The sequence below is a fragment of the Vanellus vanellus genome (assembly GCF_965231255.1).
Source record: "Vanellus vanellus genome assembly, chromosome: 3".
Taxonomy (NCBI): Eukaryota; Metazoa; Chordata; class Aves; order Charadriiformes; family Charadriidae; genus Vanellus; species Vanellus vanellus.
The window spans coordinates 42,272,814-42,284,556 of NC_138907.1; positions in this window are offsets into that span (position 1 = coordinate 42,272,814).

Below are 11,743 nucleotides of genomic sequence, written 5' to 3' on the forward strand. Positions count from 1 at the left end.
CTGTGGGGCCAAGGGAGCCCCCCTCCCGCAGGCAGGGTAGGAACCTGCTGTGCCAGTCCGGTGAGCCGCAGGGTAACCTGCCAGCCCTGGGCGGTGGGGGCCCCTCTGCTGCGGCCCTGCAGAGGCTGAATGGACCTGGGCACCAGGACACAGGTGTTTGCACCACGGTACAGATGGCGCCAAAGGCCCTGCCCCACAGCAGGGAGATATGGTGGGCGCAGAAGGAAAGCCAGTCGGGTTGGTGGGGCACAGTCCAAGTGCCTGCAGGCAGCAGCAGAGTTGATTGGGGCCAAGAGAACCTGGTGCCAGCATGGTCGTTGAAACTCCATCTTGCCCAGCAGCAGTTGGTGTGCGGCACAGGTGCTGGTGGCCCCCTGGGTCTAGAAAGTTCTCTGCAGTTGGCAGTTGTTGCAGCAGTCGATGCTTACTCCTCTAGCACGGGACCTGCGCTCTGACTGTAATGGTACCTAAACCGCACACTCTCCTACCATTGCCGTCCTGGCCCAGCACACACTAGGCTTACTGGAAAGGTCAGAGTTTGTCCCCAAAACTGTGGGTTTGAGGAAGTTTTGCAGCTATGTGCGACCCAGCTGGGCACCACTGTGGGGTAGAAACTGCCATGGATGAGGCTGGTGTTGCACAGCGGGGCATGATGCTAGCAGAAAATCCACTGAGATATCATTGCTGGCTTAGGAAGGCCTTGCATCTCTGACTGTTGGAGTCTGGGGGGTATTCAAGAAAGTATCACCATGTGTATGCCCTCTTTTTGAATTATTGCCGGGCCTCCACTTTTGGCCACAGAGACAAGGACTGGGCTAGAAGGACCCTTAGCACATGTTGTACGTAATTAGTCCTCTACAGCATGACTGGTGCAAGGCAGCGAAATGCATGCAGCAGAATGGTGCGTTTGATGAGGTGATTATTCAGATCTTGTAAACATTCACAAGCACCACTGAGCTGTAAGTAAATCATGTTTGATGCCTCCCTTCCTCCACCACACACATTTCTGCCTTGAAGATTAATACAACTTTCTGTGCCGGGGTCATAGCCTTGCTTAAAGAGCTAGCAAGGGGAACCTCAGCTACAAGAGGGCAGTAAGGTGGGAGATAGATACAAAACCTATGAAAGAGAGTCACGGAATCACAGAGTTTTCAGAGTTGGAAGGGACCTCTAGAGATCATCTAGTCCAACTCCCCTGCTAAAGCAGGATTGCCTAGAGCACAGTCCTCACAGCCTTCGGAGGAAGGGCAGAAGGCCAACTCAGGCTTTGACTCACAGGGTGTTTTCCATTGTGATTTAGATAAAGCATTCATGTTCAGTTCCTGGAGGAGGGATTGCCATCAGCAAAACACGGTCCCTTTAGAGGCTGCTAACCTGCATACTAACACTTGCTTCTCAGAAAACAGCACTTCACAGTTTGCCCATAGTTTGAGAAACTGAGAGCACTGTTACAAGTGTCCTAACACCAAAATATTTTTCCATTTTAGTAGCTCTCCAAACTGCTCTCTCCCTGAACATTATAGCATTTTTGATATCCTAAGTGCAGGCCATCTGTTGCTAAAGGGAAAGAACTATATATGTTAAACCATATAGCAGAGCTAACGGGCTCTGTCATCATACCTGTACTTTGTGACATACACCACAAAATCCTAGAGACTTTATAGATCTGTGTGACCCTTACATGTAGAACTAGTGTTGAGATAAGGGTACTTAACCAACCAAATGCTGTGCTTTAAGACTTCTGATGTAATAACTGAAAGACACTTTGGCTATAAATTAGATTGAGTCCAGGCAAAAATAGTCTATGCCGTACTAGCAGGAGTCATGCCTGTATTTCAGGAAATCCAAGTTTTCTTGGTGATAGCCTTGGAATCCTCCCTGAATTGTTGCTATGTGATAAGAAACGCTATAACCAAATTAAGATGCCAAGCCAAAGTTTTACAAGTGAAAAACTAACTAAAACACAAATATTCCTATAAATTCACAGTTGCAATATTCATATGCACATTTTTATCAAAAATAAGGAAAAATATTTTGAATTTTAATATTTTTGTAAGTCCTCTTAAAGCTCTTTGCTGTCTTCATCTCTGATGAAGCCAGGGCAATGGTGACTCACAATCATAAAATTTATATTGTAAGATCACTTCAGATGAAAAAGGTTTGTATATATAAAATAGAAGTAATAAGGGAGTCTGTGCTGCTTATTTCCTAAGTCTGAAGTTCTCCTTTGCAGTTGGTTAGTTTTAAGGTGGAAGAAGAAAGGAAGATTTTTTAATAGATTTTTGTGTGTGTGTGTAAACAAGGACATTTTAGGGTATGTGAATATAGTCATTCTTTTTCAAATTGCATTGGGGACATTGAGATCCATGACACAAGTAGTTCTCTCTTAAACTCAAGGACTAATAAAATTACTCAACTGCAGTCACTGCTGTACAATAAGATGTGCACTGCCAGAACTCTAAGGTACAATGCATTTTTTATCAGTGTGTTTTGCTGCTATTTACAGTCAATAAAATGCTGGAATTGATACTCCTTGATTCTTCCAGTGCTGATAAATAAGGTCAGCCTACTGGTTGCTGTGCATGGCAAAGAGTTAGGATTGAAGATGTTGTTAATTTATGTAAGACTTGCATTAACACAGTCCTCTGACATGCGTGGGATTGTTAGTGTCGTCTTATTTTAGATTCACCACAGTCAAGCACCTGAGCTTTTGCTTTTCTAATTCTGAGGGACAGCATAGAGAACCAATGCCCAAATTTTCTGGCCAAACAAGAAACAGAATGTCTTCCAAAGGTAAAGGAGGAGATGAATGTGCCCAAGATGAGTGAAAAACTGGTGGATGCAGACATGCCTGGATCAGAGTCCTAGGACTAGCAGGCTTAATTCACATGCAGTGTGTGCTGCATGTATGTACACACATGTCCTGGAGTGCTGCTGAATTGCCCTGGGAAGACGGTGACTGGGATCGTGCTGCCACTAATAAATATTTTACTAGACCTGCCACTGGCTCCTTCACGGTTCCCAGGAATGAAGGTACCAGGAGCAGGTTATAGGCCAAAATAGTGAGTCATACCAAACTCATAGGCTACAAGTTTGGCACAATCAGTACAGTGAAAATTTGTCAGAGATCTAGGTTTCATTCCCTGCTGTCCTGGTTGCAATCCATAAATGGGTCTTGGCACCTCTATGATTAACATAGCAAAAAATATATCCTCTGCACTATTCAGTGGTAGTGGCATAAAGTGCGCTCTTCTGTGTCTGCTGGCAAGAGAAACTACACTGCTTTAACAGTGCTGATACAAAACTTTTGGGCACCTGCAAGAAGAATGGGGCAGCTTGTGCCTCTCTGAGCCACCTTGGCAGTCTGGGAACTCAAGAAACTTGCCTACAACAGTGACACAATAGTTCAGATTTGTAAAACAAATTTTCTTTCCTTTTTTCTTGCTTTTGGTGGGATTTCTTCAGCAATGACAGCTAGGTGGAAAGTCTTTAAATGGACTCTAGAGAGCAAAATTTGAGACTACAGCAATGAACCCTATCACTACATCAATCAATTCAGAGCCTTCACAGTAGAGAGTTACAGCTTCTGAGAATCAAGGAGTCTTTCTCTTATGCAGCCATATTTGTCTCTTTTTCAGCTGGTTTCATGGTTGACCAGGATTTCTCTGCCTCAAAACCACGAACCTTTCTTATTCCCTTTTTATTTCAATTTAGTTTCTATGTCTCTGGGTTTCTGAAGCTTTCTGTTTTTTAAGATCTGTGTCGACTATTATTGAACTTGGGATTCTTTTTTTGTTTTTGTTTAGGGATATTGTGGAAACTCTCCCATTGCTGGAAAGATTTTGGTAAATTCCTTATTACTCAGCAATCACTCCAGAGGAACCATTTCTTTAGTTGCACAGCAGAAGATGAATATTTAATGGATCAGTACTAAGGGCTAATGAAAAGAGTGCAAACGCTAATGCAGAGGCCAGTAAGAGACTTTCTGGGGCAGGAAACCTGTCCTAGCTTTATCACATCACAATGCTAGATGATGATAGAATCCCTAAAACCAGAAGTGAAAATCACTCATGAGAGAAAGCAGATGAAAAAATTGGATTTACATTCTGCTTTTACAGAAGGTCTCACTCATCCTATATGTGCAATCAATTATTCAAATAATTTGTTGACAATTGATATAATTATTTCTAATTATCCTTGATTAGACTCCTGGAATTATGTGATTACATTTAGATGTATGCATCATAAATGCAGGAGGTACAGCCTAGATTAGGAGGAAATGTCATTTTATTTTTCAATTTATTCATTTTTACTAGTTAAAAGGACTCAGGAAGGTTAATTTACATGATCCTAAACAGAGGCTCACTGAACTCATCTTTATTACATTTCTTTTTGTAAGTCAAATAGTAGAAACTCTCCAGTTATGAAGGTAAGACTTCACTGTGGTTTTTGATATTCAGGAAGGCTAAGAAACACCTTAGAGTTGTGTGATTGACATGCAGGTAATGTGAGTGTTTATATTTACTTTCTACAAAATCAAGTCTGTAGTGCTAAGATAAGTAGGTTGTTCCTAGGAGAACATAACAATTGGAATAGGATCAGTTAATTCAAAATTTTGTTTTCAATCTGTCTAAGAGTCTTTGCCTTACTCATGATAAAAATTTAATTTTCGTGTTTCCTTCCACTGTAAATTCAACTATGTACTTATAGTTGTTTAGCATTTTACAATTACACTTGTGCTTAGAAGGTCTTAATACATATCAGATAAGCATCAGAACTTGATTTTTTGTACATCTTTCTAAATGCCACATCATGGGTCTGATTCTGCTATAGCTGAGAATAATGTAAGCTAGGAGTGATTGAAGTCAAATAATTCTGCAAGCAAAGTACAAAATTGAGTCTAAAGGTCTTTGATCAAGGCCATTTTTATTAGAAACATGCATTGATTTTAATGGCATTGTATCTAAGATTGCATCTTATTACATGAGGGAATACTACATCTAAACAAAAGAGATCCTGCCCACCAGCAGTTTACACTATTGGACAAATGCCTACTGAAGCGAGCAGAAACTCACTGCTAATTTAATTCAAGATTGTAAGTATCTCACAGCAAATTATTATTGCAGAAAAATCCTACTGGCTAGACGAGCTTTAGTTAATATTTAAATCACAAATATATTTCTGTTTTTTAATTTATTTATTTTGAGTTAACTAGAAAAAAATCACTCTGTGTTTATATCAATTTTTATTTTATGTGTGTCAGGCTGCATAAATGAAGCACTTCAGAAAAGAGATAGAAGAGACCTACTGAGACTCCTTTTGCATTCTCTTTCTCTGGAAGCCTTGCCAATGTATACAACTGCCTGATCACAGTAGCTCATCTGTCTAAACAGAATACATTAAGTCAAATCATAATGCTTTTCTGAAGACAGAAGCCAGTACTATATCTGCTCTGATGCTAGAGTATCAGCAATTGAACAGCGACGAAGATTTTTCTACTAGAGGTTTTGACACACTAGAAAATGTTGGCATGACCTCTGCTGGGAGAGGAAAGTTCTCAACAGTTTTTAATGCTCAGAGTAATGAAACCTCCATTGAAAAGCACTCTCTGCAAAGATGCCTCTCACTAATTCATGCTGATCAAGAAGACATAGCATCAGTTTCAGGAATGTCTGAACTTCTTAAGGTTACTGAAGAACCTCAAGCACAGATTTTAAAATATGATCTAGAGATACCACCTCAAGCCAAAATTGCATCAATACCACTTTCCTCTTTCCCATCTAAAATGCAGCAACTAATGTCAGCCAGAGCTAAAAATGGCTCTAAAGTAAGGCAAGCTACAGAAATACCAACTGTAACTTATGTATGGCCAGTAGTAAAGGGGGAAGAGGCTTCCAGCCCCTTTTGGGACAATTTTCAAAAGTCTTTAATGTCAACCAGCCCAAACTTAAGAAGACACTGTTCTAGTCCTGACGTAGTGATTGAAGATACGAAATGTTCCCAAATAACCCCAGTGAAACAGCTTGCACAAGAAGAGCTGGACAGAAAGACAGCAAGATCATATCCTCTTATTGTAAAGTCATCTAACAGTGTTGTTTCAGGAATTTTAAAATCACTGACCAATATCAAGAATAAGGATTATAAGAATATGTTACAACTTTCATCTATCAGTCCTATTGGAAAGCAACTGGAAATTTCTCTCTTTAAGGGAAATGCTGTGGTGATATATAATGAGCAAGTCTACATTCTGTTTGTAATGACACATGAAGCTCTTTCACCAGAAATGGAAATACATGGCCATGACATGTTGCTTAGGCAGACCACAGTTTGGCTCATTGCATGTAGTGCTATCCGTGATATAATGATCAAAGTTCCACATCCACTGCATTCAGGACAGTATGTTGTAAACCAGAACATAAAACGTCTTACAACCCTTGCTACTCCCCCACACCAAGATAAAACTTCAAATGCAACATATTTCTCTTCACCCAGGATGACTACCATCTCTCAGCCCAAGCAGTGCTCCCATTCTACTGGGAAAAGCCGACAGGTAGTAACCTAGGATGATCAGTTGAATGTCTATGTATGGACAGTAAATTACTTTCCTTTTAGATATGGCTGAATGAAAAGTGCATTATTTGGCATATTTATAATAGGACAAGTGCTGTGAAAGATGAGTGACTTGGTTTTGATTTCACTTATGTGGAGAAGCCAAACACAACTCCAGTGGACACAATCACTGCAGAGTAAATCAAAGTAAGCTTTGCGGGCCTTTAAGACTTTACTGATTAAAAAGAAAATACAATTAAATAATGCTAAGAAAAAATCCATCCTGACATATATCAAGATATTTTTAGCATTTGAACAGGGAAAAAGCACTGCACTTAACGGGAGCAGCCTGTTGCTATTTGAGAATAGTAGGGCTGAATTTAGTATAATGGCAAGAAACTTCCCAAGGGAGAAGTTGGGTTTCTAAAAAGAGGTAATGACTGCCATCATGATCACATTTTAAAGTAACAGTGAAAGAAGAGAGAAGGGCTGGCTTGCAAGGTCCCTCCTGAATTAAGTCCTTCATGCAAAGCCACATCCCTGAAGTAGGAGAGAATGCAGAAACAATCTGTGAAGTTAAACTGGGGTTGGAGGAAAATGGCTATCCAGCACTCACTTTCAGATAGTCATGTTCTACTCTTTCTTGTTTCAGTTCCTCACCAAGACTGCATTCCCATCCAAAGGAAGCTTGCAAACAAGAAATGGCAAAGCAGCACATTGGGAAACAGGCAATGAACTAAGAAAGAAATTTGGTATTGTTAAAGATGTAAGAGTCCATCTCAAGAGGATAAACCTCCCTAAACTTACAGCAGATTCTGGCAAAGCTTCTGCACTTAACTGGAAGGTAATCACCAGGACAAAGATGTGGGACAAAGTGCCAAAGGCACTTAACAATGTTTATAAAGAATTACAGTGCTGATATTTTTTATATTGGGATTATTGACAGAGTCAGGAAATTGGGTCTGTCTTTGCAGTCTACATTCTGTTTTTTTCCACAGGCTTTAAGAAAACCCTCTGACAAGAATAGCAGATCTCGCTAAAGGTAGTTTTTACCATAATAAGTAAGATTTCAAATGGGAGAGCACTTCTTCATACAGGGAGAGGTGGATTTCTGCTCTTTTCATCTAAAAATCACATATCTCTAGTTGCATCATGCCCTAATTAAGTGCATCTTTTTGATACATATGTTTAAAATAACTTCTGATAACTGTTTGATAAAATTGTATTAAATTATGCCTAAATGCTCTGAAGTAACACACATTTAATTCATGGCATCCTAAACAAATATAATGGCAGATCAGAATCTCTATATATGTCTTAGATACCATTGTGTCCCTTTCAACGGCACAGAGTCATCACAATTGAAGTGAGGGTAAGAAATGAAACTAATACATACATTCAGATTTTCCCCAGATGTGAAAGTAGTCAAACCACAGGATCCCAGCCCAGACCTGTTTAAAATAATGTTATATTTGGTTAATCTATTGGTTTGGTAAAGACCCTAATTTTGGAGTTTATCTTAAAAACTCCAGTTCAGTAATGTAATGAGCTTGTGTTTGCATTGATATCAAGGATGATGGGTCCTTTTTAAGATCTTGGTACTATTTGCTGTAATATATTTGCCTCCCAACTGGCAGACGTGAGTCTATTGCATGAAGAGCACCAGAGTCTCCTTGTGGACAGGAACAACAGAGTCTTGATCTAAAGCAGGTTTTTGGTTTTCTCCTACACTGTCCAACCTAGATAATTCTGTTTGGAAAGCAATGAAATTATGGATTAAGAGATAGTTGGCTGAGAGCATAGGCATTAATCGTCACACATTGTATCCTTTTTGTTTAACAGCAAACTCTGCCACTTGAACCAGTTCTCCCAAAGAGAAGAAAAGTAACTAGAGCAATGGGAGTAATCTCAAAGGAGATGAAGAAGGAATGCATTCAAACCAGAGATTTAGCAGTGCAGAGACCATGAAAAAAGGGAAAAAAATATTCTATGCAGTCAGTGTGAAAGTCTAAAGAACACGACACATGCTGCCAGACCTTCTTTTGGGATGAGCACTGAACAAACCCTGTGCATTCAAGATGACCCAGATTAATTTCCCCAGAGTAAAACTTCACTTTATGGTTGGTGAAAGGATACTTTCTTTGCAAATACACCAGTTGCAAATGAAACATCAAGAGGGAAAAGGAGTGTAAACAAGCTTTTAAAATCCTTAAAGGATGAGAAATGGCAGTAGAAGTGATATATAAAAAGATGCAGCAGAGGTGAAAAATGGTTCTCACTACTCTTAAATTACAGAACTTCAAATCAGTATTTGGGGGAGTGGGTTGTTTGTTGTGCTTTCTATTGTGTTTCTGTTCATTTAATTTACCAAAAAAATCTCACCCTTTAGTTTTGCATTTAATAACTTGAAAACTCTGACCATTTCTTCTCTCAGAATTTCTTCTATTGAGTGGGTTCATTATTACAGCCTGAACGTATTATCTCCTCCACTAGTGGAAAAGTGATGTAGTTAAGAGGCTTCCACAGTTGTGGGAGGAGTGTCACATGATATATACAGAGAAACAGGATCCTGGCACTTACAGCTGTTCCTTGTTTAAAGAAGACTAGTAACTAGAAGTCTATATAAAGATACCTATGGATTACTTATTGAATTCAGTGGCATGATAGCTTGTTATGTGTAATATTGTAATTTCAGAAAGTTGATGTTTAAATTGCAGTCATTTTACAAAGCTGAACTTTCTTTTTTATTTTTACTGCAGCTAATAAAATCACAATATAATAAAGATCTAAACCTACTAGTTTATTTTTCACTGATGGCTTTGCCTCCAATATTCAAATTCTGTGGCACAATGAAGAAATTTGCAACAATCTTTCTAACATAAATCTCTAAATGGTATATCATTAAAATCTGACATACAGACAGTTGCCTAAGAGACTATACTGTCAATGGACAAAGGAACAGCCCTCCTTTGGTGAGAGTTTGCCTGTATGGAAGCTGTGAGGACCACCTCAGTAGGAAAATAACAGCAGAGACTGAAGACAGAGCTCTTCTCTCTCTTGGGCACAGCTTGCCATATAACTGGACAGTCTCAGTCTGGAATTGAAATAGATTTCAGCTAACAACCAGCTACCTACAAAAGACTGCCAAGAGCACTGAGTCAGGGGTACTTGCTAAAAATAAATTCTTTTACTTGAATGCCTAGCTTCCAAAATAGGTGGTTCCTAATGCATTATTCTGAGTTTCTTTCCTACTTGGCTACTGCTCCAGATGGTTTGCTGCTAGTAGTATGGCCTTAGAGACAGAGATGTCCTAACATTTGCTTTAAGGCTCAAAAAAGTATTGTTATATAACATAATGTGGAAGAGTCCCAATCTTGTGTCCCTTTAAAGAGTGGGGGGACCTTAACTGCATCCAACATCCATTTAAACCAACAGAAATCCTCTGAGAGCAACAATATCACATGGAAGCATACATTGCATAAATCGAGACAGAGCATTTCAGAGTTTCAGGACATACTACTGACATTAGTTTTATAGCATACACCTGGCCAAGTTTCTTGAAGCTGATGTTCTTGGTACATTGAACCCTGGCAGTTCAAGGTTATTTCATACTCCCTTTTTAATAAATGGGAAGGTGTTTGTTCTCTTATGAAATATGCTCCACCATTTCTACCTGAATTCCTTCATAAGATACTGAACTCAAATACATTCTTTGGTTTGGGAGCTGTTCCTGGACAAGTAGCCTGCAGGCAGACAGGCCCAGAGGTGTGCTGAGTAGCCTTCAGAGGAGCTGGAAAAGGAGGTTATTTCCTCTTGACACCACCTGACAAAATGCAACAAAGCAGGACGTGGTATCCATAAGAACTATATGTATCCTTTTACTCAGTAATCCAACAACAAAAATTAGTTCAGTCCTTAATTTTACTTTAAACAGCCTAATACTATAAAAGTCAATAGAAGCTTGTTGACCTATGGCCCAAGCACAAGATAGAAATCTTAAGATTTATACCTTTTGTGCTTAACCTGGAATGTTGTTTGTAATGTGTTTTGGTTTCCTTATGGAACTACAGTACAAGAATAGGACATGCACTATATTCTGTATGTGTCAGCTAAAAATGAAGGGCTATACAGCTGTGCACAGGTGTAGATACATCCCATCAGTATGTTCTCATTTCCTGCAAACTAAATAAATGGGAAGATTGGATGTGACGTGAACTTAACTGAGTAGAGTACTAGGGTATTCTCTCCAGGGAGTACAAATTGTTGCTTGATGTTTGTTAGTTCTTATTCTATTCATTATCTCTTTTGCATAGTATAATAAAGTGAGACGCTGTTCTGTTTTTATTAGCTAATTTAGCAGCATATTTTGGAAAAGGTCCTGAAGGTTTTGGGTTGGTGTTATTTATTTAAAGGCAAAAAGAGAATATTTTAATCAAAGGACAGAAAACCAGATACCATTTACCACCTCACAGCTTCTGCCCATGAGGTCATTTTTATCTTTCTTGACAGCAAATGCCCTGTAGTGAAGGTGTGGCCTCCTGCTCACCTGTAAAACAAACCCATCACATTTTAAATGTACAGTGCTAACTAAAGTAACATGAAAAGTATGAGCCGTATCCCACTGCCCTTCCAACAACATGTATTGCTTTCTACCCTAGGTAGCCCTGATTGCGACCTTGCTCCAGGTAAGAGTCTGCACAAATGGGCCTCACAGCCCCAATTCATCTTTGCAAAGCTGAGTTCCCATCTGTAATTTTCCCACAAACACTCCACTGTTTTAATTCTGGCAAATATCATACAAGCTGTATAGTAAAAACAAAAGAGCCATTTCTCTCCCATTATTCATTTCTAGAAACATCCCTCAAACATAAGGTTTCCAGCACTGTACTAAACCCAACAAAACATAAATAATCACATCTTTTATAAAGTTAGGCCTAGCCCTGTTTCGCCCCTTCCTTCTAGTTAGCAACATTTTAATAAATTTGTTTCAAGTCTAATTCCAATCCATCTGAAATTGCTAAAACAGCCACAAATAGCAATGACCTATCTGGAAAGAATGGCAAGGTTTTAATATTTGACAACTTTCAGTTAAATAGCCCTACTTTGCTTTATTGTTTCCATAGCTTCTTGCCATTTTGTTGTAAGAATCTGCAATACAAACACTTTCCCCAACCTATTTCTGAAGTAGAAATCC